At 50.5% G+C, this 25,970-nt stretch overlaps 1 protein-coding gene across 1 annotated transcript in view; it reads left to right on the forward strand.

Moving 5' to 3' along the window:
• The first annotated feature begins 438 nt into the window (after window positions 1–438).
• GLI2 (GLI family zinc finger 2) overlaps window positions 439–25,970 on the forward strand; it is a 243,073-nt gene continuing 217,541 nt past the window's right edge. The window contains exon 1 of the mRNA XM_032353899.1: window positions 439–842. The gene's annotated coding sequence lies outside the window, so the exon portion shown is untranslated. The remainder of the gene's footprint in view (window positions 843–25,970) is intronic.

The raw sequence follows: 25,970 nt of genomic DNA on the forward strand, positions 1-25,970 counted from the left end.
CCCGGAGAAGCGGGCGCACTGGGAACAGCGACCCGGGCATCTCCCGGTGGAGGGGGAAGAGGGAGGTGGGAGGGCGGGTGATTTCAGAGATTGAAAACAGAGCAGTCCCTGCGCCTTAGCTCCGGAGCTCATCTGACTTGAGTTAGCGACCCCCCACCCACCCACCCCGGCGCCTCAAAAAAAAAAAAAAAAAAAGTTGGAAACTGGCGCGTTCTTTCCTTCTCTGTTCGAACTTTGTTCGTAGTTGTGCTGTCTCTCCTCGGCGCTGGGGAGGAGGGTCCTCGGCCGCCCCCTCCCAGCCCCCCCCCCCCCGCGGGTCCCCTGGGTCCCCCAGGGGGCGGGGGCGCGCGGCGCGGGCTGGGGCGCGGCGCCCGGGTGTGCTGCAGCCGTGCGCGCGGGGGCGCTGCGCCGTCCGGGCGGCGCTGATGGATTGCAGGAGTGCCAGAGCTCGCCAGCCGAGGCAGCACGGCTCCGCGGACTTTTTTTCAAACTCCCATCAATGAGACTTCGAGGAGGAGCGGGAGGCGGCGGCGGCGGCGGACACGCAGGAAGGCGAGGAGGAGCCGGGGGAGCCAGAGGAGCCGCAGGAAGGAGCGCGGGCCGCGCGGCGCGCGGAAGACTGGGGGAGCTGCCGGCTCGCCGGCGGTAGGGGCTGCTGGGCCCCCGCCCGCCTCTCGGTCCCCTCCCCTGACTGGCCCTCCCCGCCTCAGCCGGACTGAGTCCCGGCACACGGCAGCCCGCGGCGGGTCGCCGCGCCAGCGAAGTTGGGATGGGGGCCCGAAGCCACCGCCCGGCGCCCCGGACGCCACCTGCGTGCTAAAGGCAAACTTTTGTCTCCCTCGGTAAAGTTGCATTGGCCTTCTTTTGCTTGCTCTGCGTTGCGAAGTGCCCCCTACCCCGGCCGAGCCCGGGCCGACTGGGATGCTGCGCCGATTCGGAGGGTCCTTCGGCCGCGTACCCGCGCCACGGCACGGGGATCGGGGAACCGGGCTTGGGGGGCTGAGGGCTGGCGAGAGGGCCCTGCTTCGGGCTCAGGCCAAACCATGGGGAGACTACAGTGGGGTCCGGGGCTAGGAACTCGTGTCCGGGGGCGATTTTGCATCCTCCTTCCTACCTGGGGGAAGAGCCTGTCCTTCCCGGGTGCACAGCCTACCCGACCCCCACCCCGTCTTCACCGCGCCTGAGCCCCGGGCTGTTTTTGTGGGAGGTGGTGGGTAGCACCGCAGGCTGGGATGCTGCAAAGCTCTCGGAGGTGGGCAGTGGGAGCGTGTCTTAGAGGAGTATGCAGTGTGTAGAGGGACTGCAGCCTGCCACTTGTGAACTTCTAACTGCACTTCTCCGCGCTGCCCGTCGCGGAGCCCTGCCTTTCTTTCTTCCTCGCTCCTTCCTCCCAGTCTGTGGGCCCTGTAGCCCCCCTCCCCCTCGGTCAGGCTCTCCTCTTCGGCCTCCCTCCTTGCTTTTTTCCTCCAACTCCTCCTCCTCCCTTGCCCTCCGCCCCAAGATCCGCTTGACTTCTCGAAGGGATCCGCACGTAATCCCTGGCCCCGTCCTCGGGTCCCCCCACCCCTCACTTTTTTCCCCGCCCCCACTCATCATCTCCCCCCCCCAACCCCCCAAGGGCCAATCTCTCAACAAGTATATTTGCTGAGGAATTTGAAAAATCCACTACTGCAACTTGATCTGTGTGTGATGGATGGGGAGAGGCGCGTAGAGAGTTGGGCGCCAATCCTATTAAGGGTTTAGAGAGGGGAGCGTTTTTTCCCCGGACGGGGGCGGGGGCGGGGGGGGGTGTGATAGGGAGGGGTGGAGGAAGGGAGCGTGTACTTGTGAGTGTATGAGTGTGAGTGCACCCGCCGCGTCGGGGAGCTGGAAATCCACCCTACTCCGGGCCTTTTCAGCCCGGCAGTAATTGCTGTCATTTCCTAGGAAACCCGACTTTTACAGCGCGAGGAGCTCGGGATGGAACCCGCGCGCTTCAAGCCGGGTGATCGGCTGAGGAGGCGCTTACGGGCCTCCACGGACCCCCCCCCCCTTTTCTAGGGTGTCTCTCTCTCTCTCCCCACTCCCTAATTTCGGTATAATTTTTTATTTGGCTGTCTGGGTAGATCCCCGCTGGAAAAGTAGACCCTTCGCAAGTGTGGTGCAGGGCCCTGGGGGTGTGTTTTATGCGCCGCTCTGCCCTCCCAACCCGGGCATCCCGCTGGGTGCACGGCCTCTGGCGCGGGCTTTGCAGCCCAGTGGCCGCGGCGGAATCCTGGGCCCCAGCCCCGCCGCCCTCGCCGGGCGTGTGAAGGTTTAATCCCGACAGCTTCAGATAAAGGGAGCAGTTGTAAAACGCTCATACGCTGTTTGCAGACGAGGCTCTGGGGGATGTTGGAGAATTTGAAAGTAAACGTTTCCCTCACAAGCGGCATAAAATAGTGTTTAAACAAATATTGTATTGGCATGCTCAGGGGGCTCAGTGCCAAAAAGTAAAGTAAATAAACTGTGAAATCCAAAATATACAGCGGTGGAAAGCGGAGGGATAGGCGGACTCGTCGCAAGTCCCCCTGACGAGCTCTGTTTGCTCTGGCCACTTCACCTACAAGCCCCCTCCCCGCCCATTTCCTTACCTTGGCTGGGGGTTTCCTTCTCTGGGCTTCCCAGTGTCTGGGGGTAAGGCCTCCCTGCGCCTGGGAGCTTGGCTTTGCAGTGGCTCAGTCGGGAGGCAATTCATTGTGTGGCTACCTGGGCTGGTGTCCCCCCAGGGGAGGGGAGGGAGACCCTGGCCAGGCTTGGCTGCTTTTAATTTTGATGTTCTTTATTTAGGCTTTTTCCAGCTTCTGGTGTGCCCTGGGGCGTCAGGTCTAGAATGCAGAATGTAGACTTGCAGAAGCGAGCCTTCCAGGCTTCCCTTGCTGCTGGTTCCTCTAACTGCACCCCTTGCTCCTCTTCCTTCAGCTTTCTTGCTTTCGTTTTCCGGGACCTGCTGCTTCTCCCTCCCACGGACGGAAGGTTGGAGGAAATTGTGGGGATGTTCTCTCCTGGATTTAAATTCCATTCAGACCCAGACAGAAGGAAAGTTGTCACTTGTCTGAGAGTTGCAAAGTGAAGTTAATGTTCTGTAATCTTGATGGTCTTGTGTTTTTCCTGCTGCTTGGAGAAGTCTGATTTCGGGAGGTTATTTAGTGGTTCTAGGGAGACTGACACCAATGCAGGAAGATCACCATGGAGGCATAGAGCCCACCTGCCCAGGAGCTAGCCCTCGGGGTGAACCAGCCAGCTCTTCTCTGTGGTCAGAGCAGTCTGTTTGCAAAGTCAGTGGTTGAGGCTGAGATTAAGAACCCCACCCCCCCATACCAGGGTCAGGTTGGAGAGGAACAGGGTGGGACGGGTAGAGATGTTTTTATCCACTGTGGGAATTGTTCTGAGGGGAATTTGCAGTGTTCAGAGTCCTCCAGCAGAACCCCCCCCCCCCCCCCCAGGCTCCTCTCCAGCTTGCACTAACCCTGGCCTGGCCATGGCCTTGGAGGGAAATTTGGACTTGGCCCACCTTGAAGTGTGTGTGGAATTAGATGAGGCCTTTCTGGAACACCACTCCACTTTCTCAGGGGTGCTCCTGCTCACTTGTGGGGGGAGCGTTGGACAGAGGAAATCCCTCATGTTGCCTGGTCGGAAGAGGGGGCCACAGGGCCACTGGTTAGCTGCTCCTCGCCTGGCTGTGGGGGTCTTGGAGGCTCTGTACTGTAGCTGGCTTGTTTGCACTGCCGACTGAAAAATACACAAATACTTCATGCTTTTTGTACTCCCACAAGTGCCCTGTACACAGTGCAGCCCGTAGGGCTGGATTAGCAAGCTGGGGGATTCAGCAGGCAGGCAGACAAAATTGGATATTTGTCTAATAAACACCCTTCTTCCATTGGGGCCTCTCTCTCTCTCTCTCTCTCTACCACCCTCGGCAGGGAGATGGGGTGGTTCGCCCCACAGATGCCAGCAATTCCCTTTAAATGAGACTAGGAGGTTGTCATGTGCCCTCTGAAACCCCTACACACCCCACTGGCTTGTTAACGCTCAGAAGGGAGTCCTGCATCTTTCTGTCCCCTAGGGGTGCGGCAGCTTGCCTTTTCTTGGGAAAGTGTGTGTTCAGCAGGACTTCCTTTCATCTGAACGACGCTCCCTCCTGACGCTGGCTTGAGCAACCCGTCTGGTTTCTTTAGGCTGGGGTGTGTGTGTGGGGGGAGGTCCTACCTGTGCCAGGGCCCATTCCCGGGTGCACGGGGCAGGGGAGGTGGTGGTGGTGGTGGTGGCAGCGGCGGCGGCTGTGTGTGGGGGGGCTGGCCAGGCCAGGTGGGGCCTCGCCCTGGACAGCTGCAGCTGCTCCCCGCTGGGCCAGGGCCCTTTGAAAGGGAACCCCAGGGAAGCAGTTCCCCCCTTTCTTCTTTTCAGTAAGTGTCAGAGGCACGGACAAATGAAACACGTGAAGAATGCCAAAGAGGGGAACTAGTCTCAGATTCCAGAAAATTCGGAGGCGGACTAGGTGTTTGTACCGACCACCAGAATATGCAGCAATTTCCAGTGAAAAGGCTTACTGGAGTCTAAAGACCTCGGGGAGAGGAGCTACTCTGTAATTGTTTCCTCAGGCTCGCTTAAAAGACCCTAAAGGAAGGGGACATTGGTGTTTGGTAGTATCCCTTGGAAAAGGGCAGTGGCTTTGTGGTTTTCAAATAAACATAGAACTCCAGACTCAATATTACTCATTTTCTCTAAAATTAATTTGAGTGTTTGCTGTGGAATATAGGATTAAAAGAAAAAAACCAAATCATTGTTCATTGTTTTTAGATTTCAAGCGTGACAAAAGCATCCTTAACCTACAAAACTTTGCTGAAAACTCTGAAAAAAAATGCACCAATAAGAACAGTATACATTCTTCGGGGTTAATATCTTATTTATCCTAAGTCCTTCACAAACAGAAGCATCTTCGGTTATCCCGTTTGTGTTCTGATTCTGGTTTCCTTAAAAACATGCCAAGTGGGGGAACATAACTCAGTTAAGATGGGACCAAAGGGTACATATTAAACCGTTTTTGAGATTTTTTTTTTTGAATTTAAATTGAATAAGTCAATGCAGTTTTGTGTGTGTGCATGTGTGTTGTTTAAAAAAAAAAACAGGTTGCTGGGAAGTGTGTTTTAACTGTGAGTGCCGGGTTTCAGGCATTAGCATAAGAAAAAAGTTTTAGTGCATTTGCTATTGTCTTGAATGAAGAGTTTCAGCGAAGGGAAGGAAAGCCGCCAAGGGGTGATGGTCTACCGAGATTCTTCTGCAGGCCCAGCTTGTCATCTGCTGCTGAAATCTGTGATCCGATATCACTTTTATCTGCCTTTTCCATTCTCCGGCCTTTTTCACACGTTCACTTTTGTCAAGGTTTATTGATTATGTTTTCTTCTCTGCAAATCTGTGGAAAATTTAATGAACCAAAAACAGCAGTGAAATAAAGGGGACTTTTTATTCATTAGCACGGGATTGATTTCCCCCCTTGGGCCGAGGGCCCCTGGCCTCCTGCGAGTGAGAGGGGAGGGGGGAAGGGGGAGGGGGGAGGAAGAGGGCCGGTGGCGGTGTTTCAGGCTGAGGCGGGGCCTCCCCAGGCCTGTGGCCTCCTCGCTGACCAGCACTGGGGAGCCTGGGGCTCCTGTCCCGACTGAACATTCAAAGGTTGGAGAGGATGGCTGTTCCTGGTCAGCCTGAGTCTACCGCGCTGCAGACCCCCAGCCTCATGCTCCAAGATTTCTGGTTCTGGGGGAGCTTTGGGCCAGGGGCGAGTGGACATGGATATTTGTATTCCCCAAACTTACAAACGAGTTGAGTGCCTGCCTAGGCCTTCCCGGGGACACAGTTAAGTATCTCTCTTCCTCCAGCCCTGCTTGCAAACCTGTAATTAAGCAAAGCTCCTGGTGTGATTACACTTCGCTGACTCCGCGGGGTTTGGAACCGCTTCCCTCTACCAAAGAGGGTGAACTCTTACTCTTTCCAGAGGCTTCTTGGGCAGCTTGTGGTACATCCAGTTCTGGAGCACATATGTCTGTCTCCCTTAGCCCTACTCTTCTTCCTTCCCTGCTCTCTCTCCTCTTTGTCTCCTTTCTGTCTTTCTCCCCCGCCCCTTTCTGCTCCCTCCCACCTCCTTCTGCTTTAACATCTCTCTTCCACCATTTCCTCTTTCCTGGCTTTATTTCTCCCCCCTCTCCTCATCTCCTTCTCCCACCCTCTTTGTCTCTCTCTCCGTCTCCTTTCCTTCTTTTCCCTTCTCTCTACTTTCCCCTCCTGTCTGGGACACCCACTCCCGCCCCTCACCCACTCCACTTGCCACCACGCCGAGGGCTGGCCCAGGAGGCTGCGCGCCCAGGCCGACGGGACCGTGCCCGCGTCTGGGGGACATTCGGTGCCCCAAGTGCCGGCCGCGCGGCCTTCCTCCCACCTGCCCGCAGGCCTGGTTTGCGGCGCCCGAACAATGGCCACATTGTCCCGCGGGCGCACCGGCAGCCTCCGGCGAGTGGCGAGTGGCGAGCGGCGGCAGGCTGGACCGTGCTCGTGGCGAGTCGGGAAGAAAGCCAGCGGGCCAGATCGCAGTGGGTCCACGCCGCTGCCGCCTTTGTCGCTGCGCGAGCGCCCCAGAGCGCGCGGGCCACGCTGCTCCGCACCTGGGAAGAGCGCGGTTTGCCGAAGCTGCGGCCCCAGCCCCCTCCCCTCCCCCGCTCCCGAAGGGTTGGCTCGCCCTCCCCTTCCCGGGGTGGGGGGGAAGGGGTTCGAGGTCAGTTCAGTTTGCAGAATGGGTTGAGATCATTTCGCCAGAGCCAGGAGACAGAGGGGCCATGTTTCTGACGCCACCAAACTTGTGGTGCCGTCAGAAACTTTCTGTAGGGCATATGGGAGGCTGACTACAAGCAAGAAGGCGTCCTGTAGCCCTGTCGCCACCAGAAAGGCAGGAAAGGAGTGGTGGTCTCTCAGAATTGTCCTCCCCCTCGTCTTGACCTGCATGGATATGAGACCTCTTAGTTCAGAAAAAGAAAGATCTCTGAATGCTTAGGATGTTAAAAGAGCATCCGTCCCCGGGTCCAAGCAGACGCTTAGGCATGCTTCTTTGTGCGGTGGACAATGCAATAAGTCAGCCCGACTTTTGAGCCACATTTATAAGGAACTGTAAGGGCCGCTCAAGTACACTTGTGCTAAGTTGAATTGATTGAAATTTAATGGCGGTTAGTGGCGATGAATGGTAATGATTTTCCAGCGTATCTTTGGCATACTTGACATTAATAACCAGAGAGTGTGTGTCTATGCTCACCAAGAGCCTGCCACACACGTGAGGCTTGGCATTATTCATTTCCTTCTTCTCCTTCCTCTGCTCAAATCCTTTTCCTCCTCACCATAATTCAGTTGTTCGGATGATTTAAAAAAAAGGGCGGGGGGAAGGAAAGAGAAAAATCTTTCTCCATTGAGTACGTACGTCGTGTCAACATAATTTTGAGCTCATGATTTTTTTCAATTCCTACATAAATCAGCTTCTAATATACAGAATGTGATGAATTTGTTTCAGCTGCCATCATGAATTAATGTTATGCAAATAGGAGCTTTGCAGGTGAAATGATTTACTAAATAATTTCAACTTCTAATATTTAAACTCATTCATTATGTTGGGAGTTTAAAAAAAAAAAGTCCATATTTTTAAACCTGAGATGGGGAGATTAATATATAAGTATTTGGAGTGTAAGGCAGACCATGATGGCCAGAGAATAGCTCTTAATTTGTTAATTCTTTCTTTGCGAATCTACAATTCACCAAACAGTGGCTTAAGAAGAAGGGGATAGAATTCTTCCCAAGTTTCTTGTGGGGGAGGACAGAAATGCACTTAAATAATTCCAGCATGACTATCAAGGTAACATAACCCATGGGATTGAACGAGCTCTGCTCTGGGAACCAAGAGGGGCTTCCCTTTTGAACTGATCTTCAAAGAGGAATATGACCCAACCCAGGTGGAGAGGGTCAAGGGCCTTTGATGTCCCCTACCCCCATCTTTGTCATTTGCTAGGAATCCTTCCTTACATACATCATCTTTCAGGCTGTTTTCCTCTGGCAAGAGTTGAGGCAGAGAGTTAGTGAGATGGATGAGTGAATATGAAGAAAAATTAGCCCAAACCCTTGGGGTTACCCTGAGGGACAGGGAGAGCAGCTGACCCTGTGCAAGTTCCTTTGACTCTGGAAGGGGGACCTTGGCAAAGGTCATCTAGGATTCCTTGGCTTCAGAATCCGGGGAGCCAGGACAACCCGTCTCTCACCTCCCACCCTAAAAATCAGACAGTAGGCAGGGTGGGAGGACCGGAATCTGGAGAAAGTGTGGGTCTCCCTCACTCTGTAGTGAGGTGCTGCTCAAGGACTATGTCCCACTTTCCTACCAGTCGTTCTCCCTGGTCCACAACAGGGCTTGGGCACCTCTTTGATGCGGTCACGGTGTGATGCATAGATGGGCATGAACCTGAGGACATTGGTGGGTGGCGGGGGTGGTGATAGCCTTTTCAGACTTTCTTGAAGGCTACGGACAAGCCAAAGGAGGGATGACACATAAATATGTCTTGGATCTCTGAAGACAAGGGGAGAGTTTTGACTTGACTTCTCCAAAAATTGAGGTCATCGTGGTCCGATGACAGGTTGAAGGCACATCACTCAGACATTTCTGCAGACTGGGGTAGGTTATGCTATGGTGATACATTATGTGTACAAGCTGTGACAGCATATTTAGGGCCGGCCCTTGCTGTCTACAGAGATCAAGGTGAGGGGACGTGCCTGGTGTCCCCGCACTGAGTGTGTGCATGTCTTGCCTTGCTTATGTAGGGAAAGGAGAAATTAGGCTCTACCGCTGCACAGTGAGGAATTTTCAGGTTTGAGTGTAATTCAGATGTCTTCATCTATGGAAATGTATATGATAATGTGTTTAATATAGTCTGTTGCTCAAATATGTGATATAGTATGTTAAGTTGCTCTTCCCATTCAGTGTCAATGTGGGATGTGTGATCTGTATATACATTTATTCTGAAATACGTATACATCCATAAGTCCCTTAACTATCAGATCCCTCCAAGAATGAGATATTTTTTCCTTCTCCCAAGATGCACTTCTACAAAAAAGAAATAGCACAAGAGAATGAAGTCAGAAGTGGAAATGAGTTACAGAGGCAAATCTGAGAATAAGGCCTCAGGCACCTCTAAGTGGGGTTCTTGGGACTCCTGGATGAGATTCAGATTTAGGTGGGAAGCTTGTTAAATATGCAGATTTTCAGGCCCCAGGGAGTACCTAGTGAATGAGAGAGAATTCTTGTCAAGGGGGTTCTGAGATCTGCATTATATGGAGGATTTTTAGGGTGAGGTAATGGGGACTAGTGTTTTCTTTCTGTGTTGTCCTCGATTCCTTGGTGACTTTTGCATTGAAAAGGTATAGCACTGGTGTCTGTAAGGCTGGATGGATAACCCAGGATGGGTCTCAGCAGATTGTTAAGACTTTTAGCTGTGTGATCAGCTGCTTATATGAGATAGAGCGAGATAGAGAGAGAGAACACCCGAGCAGGGCAGGGGTGCAGAGGAGGAGGGAGAAGCAGGCTCTCCCGTGCTGAGCAGGAAGCCTGACATGGGGGTCGATCCCAGGACCCTGGGATCATGCCCTGAACTGAAGGCAGATGCTGAACCGGCTGAGCCACTCAGGCACCCTGACTCCTTTTTCTTTCCTGTGTTAAGAACCCTCCTTTGCGTCGAGACAGCTGCTGTCTCCATGCTCATGGGCGAAGTGGCCAGAAGTGGGACCCCCTTACGGCCCAGTTTGGTGTTTCACAGTGTGAGCAGACATTCTGGAAGTTCCGCTCACACCGAGGCTTGGCTGAAAGGCCTACCTTGTGGGCGTCTGTGGCTTCCGAAGGAAGGTAGGAAGGAGATAGTCCGGCAGGAGTGGGCGTGTGGAAAGGAGCGGATGGCCCCGGCCCTGCCCACGCGGCGCTGGCTTCGGGCCTGGAGGCCAGAAGGAGCCTGCCCGCAGGGGAGGACGGCCCGTGGGGTGAGTCTCCCCCACCTCTGCCCCGCTCATGCGCACCCGCGAGGTCAGCTGGCCGCCCAAGTGCCCTGCAGTGCCGCCTGGCATCCCATCGCCGTCACAGCTCGCCGTCCTCGCACACTTCCTTGGCGTCACTGTCTTTCCAGAACATCCTGTCTCACTATGACTTGAGTCATCCTCACAGGAAGAAGGCACAGAAGAGCCTGGAAGGAGACTGATGCGTGCAGGGCCTCTGAACATCAGCACCTGCCTGGCTTCTCTCAAGCCCTTGCTTTTCAGCTCAGAGTGTGTGTCCTGACAGCTGCCTGACTGGTGTGTTTTAGTTTTAAATGAGGCTGCACGTGAGAGCCCAGCAGGGTCCCTGCTCAAGTCCAGGATCCCAGGACCAGTGGCCTTTCCCGTGAGTGAGACCTGGCTGGCCTTGGACCCTCGGGTCCCCACAGGCCTTTGGCTCCGATGGCGTGGGCCAGCCTCTGGGGCCTTTGTGATCCGTAGGGTCCTGCTTTGCAGACAGTTCACTTTGTGTGGATGCTTCAAGTGCCCTGGGCAAGGACTTCAGGAGAACCTGAGAAAAGAAAACTTGGGTACCTCTGATTTTGGGACTTAAGACTTGTGGACCCCCTGTCACCCGTGGTGCGGCTGGTTCAGATGGAGGCTGTTGGGAGGCATTCAGCAGGTCCGAAGGTGCAGTATGGTCTCCCGTCCATGCATGCTCAGCTCCTCTGGGCGCTCTGTGGGAAGAGGAATGTGGGATGCCCTTCTCCTCTAGGGCTCTATGGTGCGGCTCCTGGGTGCTGAAACTTCAAGATCCAGCCCTCAGTCCCAGGCCCTGCAGGCCCCTCAGGCCCCCAACACTCCACCCGGCTGTCTTACCGGGAAGGGCTGAGCCCCCCTGTGCTCTAGTGTGGTACTTCCTCAATTGCCATCCCCGGGCATCTTCAACGGGCCCAACCTTGACTGGGTCATAGTGGCAGGAAGAAAAGCCAGAGGCAGCTTAAGGCCAATGGTGCCTTTGGAATCTGGCTTGGAGGCCTGGGTATGTTGAACTGGAGGGTCCTAGCTGACCGCCTCCCCTGCCTGGACACCCACCACCCACCTGTGTGGTATGAGTCCTGTTTGTGCTTTCGATGATTTCAGCTGGGAGAGCCAAGCTCCTAGACCAGTGCCCAGGGCATCTACTACCAGTGTCCTGGACATCTACTAGGCATCTACGGAGCTGGCTGCCTGAGTGAGCGCTGTGTGTCCCCCTCTAGTTACCTGGTGGCTGGACCAGCCAGGCAGACAGAGCAGTGCATGGGGCAGGCCTGGGTCTCACCCACAGCCCTGCCCAGCCCAGCTCACCCTGTGGGTACCTCAGGCTGTTTACCGGTAGTCTTGGCCCTGTTGATCCCTCTTATCTTTCTGGTTTTTTTTGAGTTTCCCCTTATTTAGGTTTAAAATTCTTTTCTTTGCATGGCTAGGGGCTCTGTGTTCAAGGTCTAGGCTTTGATTAAGCACTTGGGGATTCAAGCAAAGCCTTCTCTCCTGATGTAAAAATATGAAAAACAACAACAAAATATCTTTCCCACAAGATCTTAAGGCTCAGGTGTGCTTTTTTACAAAAACACTCCTGAGAACTACGGAACATAAAGAGGGAAATTACATTAAATATCCTTCTAGTCTCTTTCTTTTGTTTTATATGAAATAATATTTCTGCCCTGTATTTTCTTACAAAATTGAAGTGACATTGTGTCTAGTCACTAACTCTTGATTCACTCAACATTATATCATAGACATTTTTCCATGGTTACTAATGAGTAATTTCTATTCATGTGGGGTCTTTCTCAGCAACATAATATTCCTTTACCTGCCTCTATCGTATTTTTATTTTATTCTCTTACATGGTTGGATATTTACATTGTTTCTAGTTTATTTATATTTATATTTATATTATTTTAATTAGCATGGAATGTATTATTTATTTCAAGGGTACAGGTCTGTGAATCATCAGGCTTGCACAATTCACAGCACTCCCCATAGCACATACCCTCCCCAATGTCCATCACCCAGCTACCCTATCTCTACCCTCCCCCCAACCCCCCAGCAACCCTCAGTTTGTTTCATGAGATTAAGAGTCTCTTATGGTTTGTTTCCCTCCTGATCCCATCTTGTTTCATTTTCTCCTTCCCTACCCCCTACAAACCCCTACCCTGCCTCTCAAATACATCATATCAGAGACATCGTATGATAATTGTCTTTCTCTGATTGACTTACTTTGTTCAGCATAATACCCTCTAGTTCCATCCATGTCGTTGCAAACGGCAAAATTTCGGGGTTTTTTTGATGACTGCATATTATTCCATTGTATGTGTACACCACATCTTTATCCATTCATCTGTTGATGGACATCTAGGTACTTTCCGTAAGATTTTATTTATTTGAGAGAGAGCAAGAGGGAGGATACAGGGGCAGAGGGAGAGGGAAGCAGGTTCCCCACTGAGCAGGGAGCACAAGGGCTCAAGTACCCTAAGATCATGACCTGAGCCGAAGGCAGACACTTAACCACTTAACTGCCTGAGCCACCCAGGAGCCCCTTGATTGTTTCTGGGTTTTGTTATTATAGATGATGCTGGAATAGATGTCTTTGATGTAAATGTTTGCCTGAAATTCTGATCGTGACTTTAGAATAGATTCTGAAAAGTGGTCTAGCTAGGCCAAAGTATTTGGACAGCTAAGAAGCCATCATTGGGCCTTAGTGGATTTCCATTGGTAGCTTTGGGGGAGAGATTGAAGATGCTGGCTTGAGGTTTTCAGAAGAACTATGTACAAATCCAGGAAAAACAGTTATTGAGTGCCTTCTGCACGCCTAGAAACATGCAAGTCACGTGCAGACTATTATCTCATTTTGTAGATGGGTAAAATGAGTCTTGCAGACACTGGATAATCTTCATGTTTACCTGTCATTGGAAGGAAGAGCCCTGAGCAGAGTGAGTTTTACTCTCCTGGCTGTGGCTTTTGAGTGCTGCCCTGGGAACAGCTGGACCACAGCAGTGTTTCTCAACCAGGGCGATTTTCCCCCAGGGGTCGTTTGTCAATATCCGGAGACATTTTTGGTTGTCACAGCTTGGAGGGGTGTGTGTGTGTGTGTGTGTGTGTGTGTGTGTGTGTGTGTTCCTGGCATCTAATAAGTGTGTTACTGGCATCTTGTAAGTAACTGCTTTGCCAGCCCCCACAACAAGGAATTATCCAACTCCAAATGTTACCAATGCTACAATCAGGAAACCCTGGGGGAGCTGTCATCAGCTAGGGTTTCCTCCCTGACCCATGTACCAGGACTCTGGTCCTCTTCTCGCTGTGGCTGGCAAAGCAGGCAGCAGCACATTTTCACACCTAGCTCTCACACTGGGCTGGAAATCTTCAACTCTTTTCTGTGCCTTGAATTGGAAACAGTATGGCCACTGCCATCAGGAGGAATTCCTTGAGCAATCCATCAGTCAATCAGTTAGCACTTACTGGAACATCTGTTATGTGCCTTGCGCTTATTAAGCTCACCGCCGGAAGCACACACCTTGCTAACTTGGTGAAAAGCCGCTGGCCTCTGAGATCCCAGCAGGGTTCTCAAACGTGCATCTTCTTCCAAGAGTCTCCATGCCTAGTGGGGAGGCTACATTAGAAAAGCCATGAATTGGTCAGCGTGACCTCAAAAGACAGCTACAGAGGAGTGTTGCCAGAAGCAGGGATTGCCCTCAACCGTTGTCAGAGAGAAACTGGATATGTCTGTTTTTTTGGGCCCCAGGCTGGTCGGTTTCTTGCTTCACAATGAATTTTATACCGGGCTCTTCCTGGCAGCTACTGAGTCAGGGACTGCGGGGTCCTGGGTCAGAAAAATGGGAAATCCTGGGGTGGGGGCCTTTTGGCAGTGGCTCATGTGTTCACATAAACAGTGGTCCCTGAGCATTCCTGGAAGACTTCTTCCAGAAGAGAACCAGACCTGGTCTCCAGGATTGGGACCTTGCCATTGAGGGGCAGGGGACGGAAGGACAGTCCAGGCTGAGCAACTCAGGTGAATGATGGACAGAGCATGGCATTTCTGGAACCTAGGTGGGGGGGGGGGGGTCAGTGTTACCTGTAGGGTAAGGCGAGCAGAGGGGCTCTGGCAGTCTGCAGAAGGGCCCTGGATGGGAGCCTGGGGATGCTTTGAAGGGGTGGCTCTGTGATCCTAGGGATGTCCCTCGTTATCTGTGGGTTAACTTCAGGTCATGAGGCATAAGCACACAGGAACCCAGGTTCTTTGGGGGATGGGGCATTGGGCAGCAAAGTGATTCTCTGTCCCTTGGGTTTGGCCTGACTCAGTCTCTCCAGTTTTTTTTGTTCTGCAAGGGAGGCCAGGCACACCAGTAGAAAAGATGGCATTCCCAGCAAATATGCACCTACCGCTTCTCATTCTAGTAACCTTTGTCCATCTGTAGGCAAGAGCTTTGCCTATTTGTGACCTCCTCCCTGAAGATAACTCCCCACAAAGACCTCTTGGTGACCCTGATGGCTGGTGGAAAAAGGAAGAGAAGGCGAATCCGGTTCTTAGAACACTCCTCAGAATCCTCAGGAGCACTTTCAGTGCTTCGAGGGTAGTAGTGGTCATCCGTCCATCCATTCATCTTCCCTGCATCCATCCATCCATCCCCCCTCCATCACCCGTCCGTTCATGCTTCCCCCATCACCTCTCAGTCTGTTCATCCAGCCAGCCCGCCAGCTTTCTGTCTTCAGTCCATCCTGATCGCCCATCCATCCATCATTCATCATCCGTCCGTCCTCCCTGCATCTCTCATCCATCCCTCCTCTCTCTATCACCCATCCCTCCATCCGTCCTTCCGTCCGTCTATCCATCTTCAATCCATCCTCCATCTCCATTACTAACCAACTATCCATCCGTCCGTCCTCCATCCACTGATAAGGATTTTAAAGGCCTTTGTTGTTGGTCCTTGGCGTATCTCTCCTCTCCTACCCACGAAGCCAATAACTCAAGTGTCACCTCCTCTGTGGAGTCTGTCCTGCATCACACCTAGGCTCCCACTTGTCTCTGGACTTTTCTCTTGCTTGTAACACTCATTACAATTCTCTTGCAGTTGTCTCTTTATTTGTGTTTGGTAAATGTTTGTTGATAAATGAATTTTGGGGGACTTTTCAGTGGGAGAAAATGGCATTTGTTCAACGTCTTTGACACCTCTCCTAAGAAATATAAGTCAGCCAAGCAGTCTCCAGATTGGTGACCTTGCTTTGAGAGAGTAAGACCAATTGTCAAATGCTTCGTTTGTAATATAGCAGAGTTGCATTTTTATATAATTTAAAACATGTGTTGTATAGCTCATTTGAGCTCCACACATAATTTCTGTGTACAATATTTTTACACACACTTGGAGGGACATTTAGGTGGGAGGCAGGTTGCATTGGTGAAGAAGGTCTTAGAGATGTGGTGCAGTAACCAAGGCTCTAGCCTGGCTTTGCCTGAAGTTTGCATGAGAACTTCTTAGGCAGGCACGGCTCTCCTAGCCTATTCCTTGTCGGTCAAATGAAGCAGTTAGGATAGATCATTTCTAGCCATGATATTCGGGGCTTGGGATCACAGTTTCCCTCTTCCGGTGATTAGAGAAGGTTGCATCTGGGGTTTGCATACTCAGGGGTGGGCACTTCACTGATTTACTTGAGTAAGGAAGCAGCCCTTGACCTTTGCATTGCCACAGGAAATGCACTCGTCTTTTTTTTTTTTTTAAGATTTTATTATTTATTTGACAGACAAAGAGCACAAGTAGGCAGAGAGGCAGGCAGAGAGAGAGGAGGAAGCAGGCTCCCTGCTGAGCAGAGAGCCCAATGCAGGGGGTCTATCCCAGGACCCTGGGAACATGACCTGAGCCCAAGGCAGAGGCTTTAACCCACTGAGCCACCCAGGCACCCCGTGCTCTCGCCTTTAAATGCTCTTCCACCGAAGGACCTTTGAGACCATGTACTGCTTTGGCAAACACCACCACGAGGTGTGGGACAGGTGCTTGGGTCCTGCCAGGATGACAGCTTGATCTGTGTGGGGGGAATTTTCATTTGCATTTTACAGAAGCTACGGAGGCTTTCTGGTTTCATTGGAGTTGTCCAAATTCCCAAAGGTAGAACAGTCAGGGGCACAGCTCCCCTCTCCTCCCTAGGGTTGGTTTCCCATCCACAGGGGGCTCTGCTATAACCTCTTGGAGGAGGACAGGGCACAGCCTTTTTCTCAGCAGAGACCCCCTCCGCCTGGGAGGCCCCTCCGTGGCAGCCTGGACAGCGGGGAATGAGGCCCCACCGTCAGCCCCAGCCTGGCTGCTTCATCTACCGCTCTGACTGCGCCTAAAGGATGTCTGTCTACTTGCTGTCCCTTCAGTGACCCCCAGTTCTCCGAGGGAGAACCGTTAGTGTTTTCCCTGGGCTTGTCCTTTCCCAGGCTGGTCCCCCATCCCCTTGTTATGGACAAATCCGGGGCCTCGGTGTTTCACATGACCCAGCTTGGCATCTGTTTGGCCCCCTGGCTCCAGAAGGGGACTGTCCAGATGGCTGTGGCGTGGCCCTGGGGAAGGGACAGGCCTATTAGCCCTTAATTTAGAAGGCTTTTTTCACGATCATAACTAGTTCTTCAAAAACACCTTTATATTTTAATGGTCTGAGATTATTAGTGTACGTAACTTCCTTTATTTTTGTTTTTTAAAGAAACACAATACGATTTGTAAACTAGTTCAGAAAAAAGATTTAAAAAGAAGTACAAGTCACAGAGACCTGAGGCCCACATGCTCTTGGTGGGGAAGCCCCTTAGCACCTCCGTCCCTTCTAGACCTTTTCTGTTTGTTTACTGGTATTTGCTACACTCACAGGATCACATCTCATAGATTGTTGTGTAATTTGCTGTTGTCCATTACGACCACATTCACATGTATGTTTTCCCGCAGATGTAAATCTCTGACTGTAACTGGGCACAGTCTTTGGATAAATTTCCAGAGGTAGAATTTCCTATCAAAGGTGAGGTCATGTTTAAACTCTACTCATATTTCTAGGAAAGTGGTTAAAGAGAAGTAACTGCCCCAGGGGACGGCAGCCCAGGAAGCTCTTTTTTTTTCCCCTGTGATACAAACTTAATACAAATAAAGAAGTTTAAACATTAAGAAATGGATAATGTGGAGTGAGAAACCCCCCTAAATCCCACTATCTAGAGATAACTACCAACCATGGGTATGCATGTGTTTTTCAGCATTTCTCAACCGACATAGACCAAAACTTTATCGTCATTACTTAGTTTTTACCCAAATGAGATCATATGACCAATAGTGTTCGTTCTGCTCCTTGTTGTCTTTGTGTTCACCTACCCCTATGTCTTAGTGTTCTTTCCACATTCGTCCACATAGATGAACCTCACTTGCTTTTCACTTGCCTGTAATTTTTATGTCTCCGTGTTTATTTAGTGAGTAGTCACCTACTCGCATGCTTAACCATTTCAAAAGGCATAAAGGTGTTATATCTACTTATACAGGAGGTCTTGTTGGCACTGCTGTAACCCACCCACGCTGTCCTCCCGGGGCCAGTCACCGAGGCTAGTTTTTGTGTGTATCCTTCCAGAAAAAAGCAAGTAGCATTAAAATGAGTAGATCATCTTTTCTCCCTTTGATGCCTCAATGGAAGCTTAGTATGCAACCTGTATCACAACCCGTCTTTTTTATTCACTGTTCCGTGTGAACCCATAAAGAGCTGCTTCTTCATTCTTTGTGCATGGGAGGTACACCACATATGATTGGTTCTATCAGTTGTGGGTTTTTTTGGTCTAGTCCCTACTGATGGACACTTGGCACTATAAACAGAGTCGGATTGAACAACCCTATGTCATTTCACATATATGAGCATATCTTTGCAGATAATCTCTTAGAAATGAAATTTCTGGACATAATCATGGGATTTTTTTTTTTAATATGGATAGATATTGTCAGATCACTTTCCATGGAGATTTACACTCCCATCAGCAACCTATAAGAACGCCTGTTTCCTCATATCCACAGCAACAGTTTTGTTATCAACTCTTTTCGTCTTTCTCAATCTGATAGTTGGGGGGAAAAAACCATGTCTCAGTGGAGTTTTTTTTTTTAAACGTGAAATTTGATAAGTTTTGTCTTATACATGCCAGCCATCTCCACAATCAAGATACAGAACATATCCATCATCCCCAGAAGTTTCCTCCTGTCCTTCGGTAATCTGTTCCTCCCGCCTCTTCATCTTCCCTAGGCCACCGCTGCTCTGCTTTCTGTCTCTATAGATTAGTTTGCATTTTCTGGAGTTAAAGGGAACCAAATAGGATGTACTTTTTTTTTTTTTTCCTTCCAGTCTGGCTTCTTTCACTCAGCACAGTTATCGCGAGATTCACCCCTGATGTGTTTATCTATAGCTCCCCCTTTTATTGTTGAGTAGTATTCAATCATGTGGATATACCACAATCTGTCTGTCCAGGCACCTGCTGACGGGCATTTGGGTTGTTTCCAGTTTGGAGTTATTACACATAGGCTGCTGTGAACATTTCTGTAACAGTCATTGTGTGGGCACGGGCGTCCTTGTCTTGGGGAAATACCGAGAAGTGGGAATGACTGGCTGATAGGTTAGGTGTGTCTGGGTTAGGAGGTTGATATATTTGGCTTTTTAGGAAACTGTAAAGCTGTTTAACCAAGAGGATTGTACCATTTTATGTTCCCACCAGCAGTGTAGGAGGGTACCAGTTCTGTCGTGTCCTTGCCAACACTTGGAATGGCTAATCTTTTGAATGTTAGATACTTTAATTTTAATTAACCATGTATGCTCTTTTAATCATTATAGTTTTAATTCGCATTTTCCTAATGAATGGTATTGTTTGCTTTTGGTGGGCTTTTTTGCCATTGGCATATATTGTTTGGTGTTGTATCTGAGAAACTCTTGCTCTACCCCTGCCTTTTTTGTTTTAGTTTTTTTTTCCTTAAGCTTGGTTAGTTTGTTTTTTAATTATTCAGTTTTGAGAGTTCTTTATATATTCTGGATACAAGTCTTTTATCAGTTATATCCTTTGCACATATTTTCCCTTAGTCTGTGCCTCATCTTTTCATTCTATAGCTCATGCTTTTGGTATTGGGCCTGAGAAATCTTTGCCTAAACCGAGGTTACAAAGATTTTTCTCTTATGTTTTTGTTTTAGGAGTGTTGAAGTTTTAGGTTTTACATTTAGGTCTGTGATACATACCGAGTTAATATGTTAATATCAGCATATAATACAAAGTATGGATCAAAGTTATTTATTTACTTACTTATTAGCATATAGCTATCTAATTGTTCCAGGTCCATTTGTTAAAAGATTATTCTTTCTGCACCAAGTTGCCTTTGCACCTTTATTTAAAACAAACAAACAAACAAACATATATATAAATATAGAGGTGCCTGGGTGGCTCAGTGGTTTGAGCCTCTGCCTTCAGCTCAGGTCATGAGCTTGGGGTCCTGGGATAAAGCCCTGTGTCTGGCTCTCTGCTCTGCAGGGAGCCTAGCCCTCCTGCCTCTCTGCCTACTTGTGATCTCTCTCTCTCTGTCAAATAAATAAATAAAATCTTTAAAAAAATACAATTTTTTATATATATATATATATATTTTTTTTCCTGTTTCCTTTTCATCTGTTTGTCTGTGTTAACACCAACACCATACTTCCTTGATTACTGAGCTTAATAGTAAGTCTTGAGACCAGGTAGTGTTAGTCCTCCAAATTTGTTCTTTTTTTTTAAATCGCTTTGGTTATTTCAGATCCTTTGGATTTTTATATGAATTTTAGAATCAGGTTGGCAATTTTTCCAAAACCCTACTTTTAAGATTTTGATTGAGATTATGAGGAATATAGATAAATTTGGAGAGAATTGACATCCTAATAATGTTGAGTAATCTGACCATGAACAGGGTGTATGTCCCTCCATTTTTTAGGTCTACTTTAAATTCTCTCAGCAACATCTTAGAACTTTTAATGTGCAGATGTTCTACATCTTTTTAAGATAGATCCTGAGCTATTTTATGCCTTTCATAGCTATTATAAGTGGTATTTTAAAATTCCAATCTGCTAGCATTTGAAAATTTGATTTTTGTGTACTGTTCTTGTAACCTATTTTGTAGATTCTATCTGATTTTGTACATAAATGATCACATCACTTTTTATTTTTTTCTTTGCAGTCCCTATGCCTTTTATTTATTTATTCTACCTTATTTATCCTGATTATGGAGCCTCCGGGACAGTGTAGACAACATGTAGTGAGGGCAGGAATCCTTGTTTTGTTCTCCATGTTGGATAAGAGAATATGGTGAATCCCAGTAACTGGGTTTTCTGATGTTAAAGCCGTACTTTCTGGTTTTACTTCATGTATTTTTTTTTTTTTTCTTTTAAAGTGATCTTGAAGTACTTGGGTGGCTCAATTGGTCAAGCATCTGCCTTTGGTTCAGGCCATGATCTCAGGGGTCCTGAGATCAAGCCCTGTGTCAGGCTCTTTGCTCAGCGGGGAGTCTGCTTCTCCCTCTCCCTCTGTGCTCTCTCTCTGTCTCTCGCTCCCTCTAACTCTCTCTCAAGCAAATAAACAACATCTTAAAAAAAAATAAATTTAGAAGATCTCCACACTCAACATGGGGCTTGCTTGACCTCACAACCCCGAGATTAAGAGTTGTACACTCAACCAGCTGAACCCGCCAGGCACCCCTTCATATATTTTGAAGTTGTGTTGTTAGGTGCATAAACATTGTGGATCATTCTATCTTCTTGAACTCACTCCTTTATCATTGTGGAATGACTTTCTCAATCCCAGGTAATCATCTTTGCTCAGGCTGCTTTTAAGATTTTGTTTTTGCAGTTTTTATTACATTTTGAACATTCTTAGCCATTATTTCTTTGAGTATTTTTTCTTACCCATCTCTCCTTTGGGGATTCCAATTACACATATATTAGGCAGCTTGAAGTTGTTCCTCAGTTTTTCTTCTTTTTTAAAGATTTTATTTTTAAGTACTCTCTATACCAATCACGGGACTATCAAGAGTTGGCTGTTCTACTGACTGAGCCAGCTAGGCACCTTTTCTTTTGTAATTCTTTTTTCCCCTCTGGTTTTCATATTGGATAGTCTCCATTAACATTTCTTCAAGTTCACAGATCTTTTTTCTGGGGTGGCTAATCGTCCACTAACCCCATGCAGTGTATTTTACACCTCTGGAAGTTTGATTAGGTTTTTTATGTCCTTGGTTTCTCCACTTGACTTTTTTTTTTTTTTTTTTTTAAGATTTTGCTTATTTTTCGGAGAGAGAGCATGAGCGGCATGGTGGGTAGGAGAGGCAGGGGGAGAGGGAGAAGCAGACTCTCCAATGAGCAGAGAAGCCCAGTGTGGGGCTCGATTCCAGGATCTTGGGATCATGACCTGAGCCAAAGACAGATGCCCAACCTACTGAGCCACCCTGGTGCTTCTCCACTTGACTTTTTGAACATGAGGCATATGGTCATGATAACTGTTTTAAGACTCTAGTCTAAAAATTCTAAATCCCTGTCTGCTCTGGCATGGTTTGGATTAATTGGCTATTTTCCTTACTATAAGTTGTCTTTTTCTGCTTTGTTTGTCATGCCTGATAGTCTTTGATGGATGCTAGATATTGTAAATTTTCTCTTGTGGCATGTTGAAAATTTTTGTTTTCCTATAAATATTCTCAAGCTTTCTCTGGGGCATGGCTGATTTCCTTGGAAGGTTTCATCTTGCTGTTAAGATTGGTGAGATGGGACTGGTGCCCAGGGTAATTATTCCTCAGTGTTGTGGCAACAACCTCTGACTTCTTTCCCCAGTGCCCCTGACTTTGGAGGTTCTGCAGTCTGGCTGGCGGGCCCAGGCGCTGGCCCTGTGGTTGCTGTGGCGCTGTTCTCTCTCATCCTTCTGGCATGTCCCTGTGTTCTGCACTGGAGGGACCCCTCTGTTTCCCTGGGGGTACCCTTGCAGATCGGCGATGTTCTCTCTCTGTTCGGCTCTGCCGTCTTGGCATTCTGTCACACACACTCTACCTGCCTTCATCTGCCTGGACTTCAGCCCCATCTCAGCAGTTCAGGGAAGCCATCAGGTTCTGTTTGGGTTTGCCTCTCTGCCCTGACTCCAGCCTCACCAGCCTGTTCTGTTACTGACTCTCAGGGACCACCGTCCCTTTGTTGCCTGCTGTTCAGTGTCTTGAAAATCCCTGTTTTGAATGTTTTGTCTGGTTGTTTGGTGGTTTTGGGTGGGAACCTAAATCTAGTCCCTGTGATTCCATCTTGGCTGGGAGCAGAAAGCTTAGTTTGTATTTTTCTCTCTCCGAGGACCTTTCCCATTCTTGGTGGGCTAGAGAATTCTGCTGCGCAGACAGTCCTTACCCTGCCTGGGCTCCCAATCTGCGGGGAGAGTCTGGCTTGTCCAGAGGGTTGGCCGGGTGCTGAGAGAGGCAGGGGCACCACACCGGTCCTCCTGGCGGGGCCTCCCTGAGGGAGCACGGCCTCCGAGAACGTTTGTGTGGGCCGGACGTGTGTGTGTTACTCCTAGCACCACACACAGTCTCTGCGGCCTGTCCAAGGGCTGTGTGCACAGCTGAGCGTGGGAGCCGCGTCAGGGCAGAAAACCCCAGAGTGCTTGGGCTTGCCAGCAAAGGCACTCGTTCAAGATGTTGTCATGGGGAGAAAGGGGAAAACGGAAGTGGGAAGGGCCTGGTGTGAATCATGCTGGCTGGGAGGCCTGGCTCCCCCTGGACCGGGCCTCTCAGGCCTGGATGCAGAGCCCCCGGATTTGTCTCACCCTTCCCTCTGATGGAGTGCTGGTTCCTAGGCACAGATGTTTGGCCTGGGTTTGCCTGTGTATTCAGGCGATGGGAAGCCGGCATGAGGCAAAGGCCCAGGCCCAGGGCTCCTTTACTGTCTGCACTCAGCTGCGGCAGTGGAAAATATCTGCTGGGCCTACAGCCTCAGGAACAGTGGCTGGATGAGGCCATAAGTCATCCAGCAGTCCCAGAGAGCCACCCCTGTCCTTCTCGACCTGGGGAGAGGGCTGTGGGCAGGTCTTGGGGAGCCCACCACCCAAAGGCCAGGCCAGGCCAGGCCAGCAGTGGTCTCCCTGTGGAGCCGGGAACCCAGAGGGAGAAGCAGAGTGAGGGCAGCGGGACTTACAATCCAATCCTCCCGTTGTATAGAAGGGGAGGCTGAGGCCACATGGTGGCAAAGGCTTGTCCAGGGACACACAATATGCTCCAAGGCTGGGAGCACCACTGACCTCCCCTTCTCTTCAGGAGAAAGTGGGAAGAAAGGGAGCACAGAGACTTGGAGCTGGGCCCTTCCCATGCCCTGTCCCACATGATTCTCCCTGTACCCCACCCCACTGACAGTTTTCCCTCTTGGCTAGTAGATGTGCCACTGGCTAGTAGATGTGCCACTGGCTGTCTGAGGCCACTTGGCCAGCAAGCACAGTGACAGAAATGGACTGTCCAGCCCGTGTGCCCTCTGGTGAGGCCTTTGGACGAGTGAGGGGACTCAGTCCTTGGGCTGCCCCTCGGTGGTTGTCCGAGGTCCTCCCGTAGTCTTCCTTTCTGGGCGGACATGGGTCAGTGTCTGAAGGGCGAGGGTAGACACGCTAGCTGTATACCTTTGAAGAAGGTCCTCACCTTTTTGGGCCTGTGACTGCGTCTGTCAGGTGAAGGGGATGTTCTGGATCCTCCCAGGGCCAATACCAACTCTAGAAATTCTTGGAGGCTCCCTTTGCCCTGGGGTTTAGACCATCTGTGGGATGCCAGCTGTAGAGTGGCCCTGAAGGGGTCCATGAGGAGGGTCTGGGGTTTCCCAGAGGCTGTGCCTTTGAGGGGACACCTGAGAGTCTGCCCATTCCCAGGACCTGAAAGGACAAAGCTTTTCCAGGACCAGGAGATGGAGTGGGACCCCTCCCCCAGGGCTCAGAGTGGCCTCTGGAGGTTGTGTTAGGAGACTCCAGGAGACTTCTCCCTTTTGACACTTGTGTGGGAAGTCTTGTCTTGAAGTTATCCTGGAGAGGGGACCACATTTTAGTCATCGGCTGACCTCCTAGGTGACTTGTCCCTGTGAGCTTCCCAGCATCCTGCTGCCTCCCGTCTGAGCCAGGGATGACCTCTGGCCTCCTGGCTGGGTCAGCTCTCAGACAGCAGCAGTCAATCTTTCCTTCTGGGCAGCTCTCAGACTTCAACCCTGTCTCTTTTTGCTCTGTTTCTCATGCCCTGAAGTTCTGTTTGCCTCCTCGCAAAAGACCAAAACAAAATTGCCGTGATGTTTCCAGGTCCTTCTGGAACCCTGCCCTTCAGTTCCTCTTCATTAGACGTACTTTTCTCTAAATCCTGTCCCGGGAAGTTCTGACCCGGAATGCCCTGTTGTGCAATCTGACGGGCGCTGGGAAGTCTGTCGAGACAGGCCTTGTCCTGCTCCGGGACAGCGGGCTGGGAGGAGGAGGGGATGGCCCCAACCGGGCTGAGCGTCGCTGTGGCCACTACTGTTGCCAGAGATTTTTGTCCTACCTCATTTCTGCTTTGGATCTGGGTACAGTTCCACTAGTTTTCAAAAGGGAGGGGATTGGGATGGTGCGAGAAAGGCAGGTCGCCAAGGAGAAAGCTCACCTGTGTCTCGGACTTCATCGGATGAGAAAGCTTCAGGAACTGACCCGGGGATGGAGACAGTCAGCTGGGCTGGGGCGGTGGGAAGGCAGCCTTGGGTTTGGGGGGATCCTGGGTTCTGGGAGTGGGGAATTGGGCCTGGGGTGTCCTCAACACGAAGTACTTTGGGAGTCCTGGCCATGCTGCCCCAGACCAGGTGCCACTCTCCTCCCCTGCCTTTCCCCCTCCTCACCTGGGCTCCAGTCTGGGCAAGAGGGGGTTGCAGCCAGAATCCAGCGGCGGGCTGAAGGCAGAGGGACACCCCTCCTTTTCTTCGCTCCAGCCCTGGGCCCACACCTTCCTCTGTTCTTCTGTCTTCCCACCTGAACCCCTTTCTGTAATTTTCACCGACAAACTCTATGTGGGCCACATGCCCTCCCTTCCTGGGGTTGTGTCCCTGCCTGGCAGAGCGCTGACCAGTGCTGGGTGCGCCAGAGCCCATATGGTTGTTGGCCTCCTTCTGAACAGTGATGTGGGGACCAAGCTGGCTGGGGAGACTTTGGGGGTGGGGCCTCCATTAGTAAGGTCTCCTGAAGCTTTGGGGCAGTCTCTGTAACACATTCAGCCTAATGTCGGCCCCATGGGGGCATCCATCTTGCTCCATCCCCATCGAAGGGGACACATACATGTTGGGCGAGGGGTGCCCCCGGGTCTGGGCAGGGTTCCTCATCTCTGACCAGGCCTGTGCTCCTTCTGGCTCTGGAGCTTGAGTTGACTCTAATGTGTTTTCTAAAACTTGGGGATTTTAGGGACCTAAGTCCCTGCCTCTTTATCCCTGGGGCCTAGAAGGGAGCCTTGGAGGCAGCACTGGCCACATCTGAGGTCCTTTACTGTCACCTCCAAGGGTCCAGTACCCATCCCTCCTCTTGGTGTTGTACCTGACCTCTGTGTATCGCCATCACCACAGGGCCCTGCAGTTGTGGGAGGCAGAGGAGCTTGCCCAGGGCCATGCAGTGAAAGGCCGCACCAAGAGGGCCGGAAGGCTCACACTCTGCCTTCCCAGGGATGCCCTGCCCTTGCCAAGGCTCTGTGGAGTCTCGGGCCCAGGGTTCCATGAGTGCACCTTCTTGGTGTGTGGCTTGGGGTGGGCACTCAGTCAAAAGAGTGATGGCAGGGGGCGCCCCGGTTGGCCAGGAGGGCCCCACCTCAGCGTGGACTCTGTGGTACCCTCCCTGGGCCAGAGGGCACGGCCTCCGGAAAAGGTTGGTTTCCCTTCTCCTG

This window comes from Mustela erminea, chromosome 8, assembly GCF_009829155.1.
Source record: "Mustela erminea isolate mMusErm1 chromosome 8, mMusErm1.Pri, whole genome shotgun sequence".
NCBI lineage: Eukaryota > Metazoa > Chordata > Mammalia > Carnivora > Mustelidae > Mustela > Mustela erminea.